Below are 2,901 nucleotides of genomic sequence, written 5' to 3'. Positions count from 1 at the left end.
TACCGTCTCGTTTACACGAATCGGTTCTTTTGAACAGTTCTTCCCAAAGAGCCGGTTCAGAAAACTGTTTCAGCGCTTCTTTTAAGCAACGTGATCCCTGACACCCCGAGTGTAGTGTAAAATGTTCGAATAAAACCAGATGTATAGGCCTACTGTAGCTTTTTATTATGTTTTTAGATTTCACATATTAATAAAACAATCACCATATTTACAGCACTTTTTATTTGTAACATTTCTGTTATTCTGCTTTTAAAGAAACCTTGCCCCATCAGTCCTTGATTTAAAAAAAATACTATATTAGGTCACTGATTTATTCAGTATATGATGCCATATACTTTAATCAAGTTAGACGCCATATTGAATTAAAAAGCGGATGAAAACGAGGCTGTGTGAGGGAGAGACTTGTGGTAGGCCTATGCACTGTATAAAGGTCCAAGATCATGTAATTCTAAACTATTTTATTCAATTTTGTCCAACAAAAGGTAGACAAAACTTACTCTTCAACAAATTATTCCTATCAGTTCTGTAAAAAAAGATCCTATTCAAAAGAGGACATCAACAAAATAGTTCACGACTTGAGAAGACTTTGTTTAATGTACAGGATTTCAATGGATTACATAAAGTTAACAATGAGACCACCTTGTGTAATGAAGGTGTGTCAGTGATTTAAATAGTCTGTGACGTGCTGTAATTAAACAAATAGTTCCTTTTCCCATGTCAGTCTATTTTTTACAGTCTGTCTACTTAAAAGTTTTTTAATTATTTATGGATGGAGGACTCCTGAGAGTTCCCCATCTAGAATTAACTGAGATACCTTTACCTGTCACTGGGTTCTACTGCTAGGTGTCCTATTGTATTACTGGTGACCACTATAAAGTGTTCTACGTGTCAGTTCTCATGATCGGAGTGGTTTAGTGCATTTAAATCGCAGTCAATCCCAAAGCATGAGCTGTTTGTTTTATGAGACATGGAAAGGTTTGCACACCTTTTATACACAATGTACACTGAATAAATAATGTTTCCGGAAAACAAATTTCTTTAATACAACACAAGAACATTGTGGTGTATCTCTGTTTTATTGACTTTTTTATCATTTATATATTGGGTAAATTCAGCTAAATTATTACAGTATGTTTTCAGTTTTTTCAAACTCTTCAGGGTCACATGATCCTTCAGAAACTATGATACACTACCATTCAAAAGTTTGGGGAAAGATTAATAATAATAATAATTATTATTATTATTTTATTCAGCAAGAACACATTAAATTAATGAAAAATGACAGTAAAGACATTAATAATATTAGAAGGATCCTGTGACAATGAATACTAGAGTAATGACTGCTGGAAATTGAACTTCGCTTTCGAAGGAATAAATAATATTTTTTTAATTGTTATAATATTTCACAATATTAGCATTTTAGCCTTAGTAGGCATATTAAGAAAAACGTTGGTTCAGTAGTGTATCTGAATTCACCATTCATTACTATGACAGTGCTTTAAATAAACATATTCGTTCAATATCCCATATGCACACACAATAGTGTATTATTTTAAATGTTTGCATGCAGTCTGTTCCATAGTTACAGATGGAAGGAAAACAACATAAATTATTCATGCCTCTGTCATACATTACCAGAATCACATTAGCAGTCATCATTAATAGGCAGCCACTGTATTTACCTAAATTGTGTAAAGCAGGTGTTGAAAGTAGGTGAGTGTATAATGTGTTTATCATATCATGGCAATGGAAAAGAACACGCATGTCTGTCAGTAGAAAACTACTACTAATACAAAAGCACCATCATTGTCTATGACTGCAGACTAGACACGCCTCTGGAAATGTGTCAATAAAGATGAAACATCACCTGGCCACACCTGTAGTTGTATATTAATAATGACTAATTATGAGTCATTTGTTAGGGATACATGACAGGCATATTTTAACATGCTTAGAATAGCCGCAAATAACTGACTGTAAAATGGGACAGTAGCATTCTTACTGTAGATTAGCCCTGTGCTCTTTTAAGCTTCCAAAATTGCCAACTCAGCCCCTGAGAGGAAATGACATCATTGTTTACAGCTCTGCAGCAGATGGAGGAATGGGAGTGGCCCCTCCTTTAGCCACGGTAGCAACCAGTGTGCCACACTGATGATTCAAAACAGTATTTAGTCACAGTCTATTTTTCTTTTTCCCTTAGTGTGTTAAAATCCCAGAGTGCTCCTGCTCTCACGACATCACTGCTTAAAACTGCCCTGTCAGCAAACTCCTGAATGTAGCCATTGCTTTTTCACATTATATAAAATTCATTGCATTTTTTTGTGTGACATAATGTAGTAAGTGGAGTTACAAACTTTCTGGACCCTCAAATATTATAATAACATAGCAAGGGTATATATTCCTAAAACAGGCCATTTATACTGACCATTTAAAATGAGAGAAAAAAGATATTATAAAGACATAGCTAAATTACATAATTGACTTTCATACTGCCATAGGACTTAGCACAATAAATGATGAAACTGTATGGAAAATATTTACTTTTAAGTTCACACTGTATCTGTACACTATCTTTTTTAACCCACAGATACTCTGTTAATGTTTTATACAACACACCAAATTTTCTAAATGCTACCTTTTTAAATGATATAATATTTAAATATGTAATTTTTTTTTACGTTTTATAAACTATTATTTTTCTTAATTAAGACATTATTTTCCCTCTTTTGACAAACCCTATTCTAGACCTATTCTATTTTGGCACCTATTGAGTCAAATAAAAGTGTGTACAGCCTACTGAAGAATTAACTTTCCTCAACACTCAGGCAACATTTGATCTTGCACAGGGTCTATTTGCAAATTTTGGATACAGTCCATGACCACAAACTATCTAGACTATGA

The sequence above is a fragment of the Onychostoma macrolepis genome, chromosome 18 (assembly GCF_012432095.1).
Source record: "Onychostoma macrolepis isolate SWU-2019 chromosome 18, ASM1243209v1, whole genome shotgun sequence".
Taxonomy (NCBI): Eukaryota; Metazoa; Chordata; class Actinopteri; order Cypriniformes; family Cyprinidae; genus Onychostoma; species Onychostoma macrolepis.
This window is presented reverse-complemented; position numbering follows the sequence as displayed.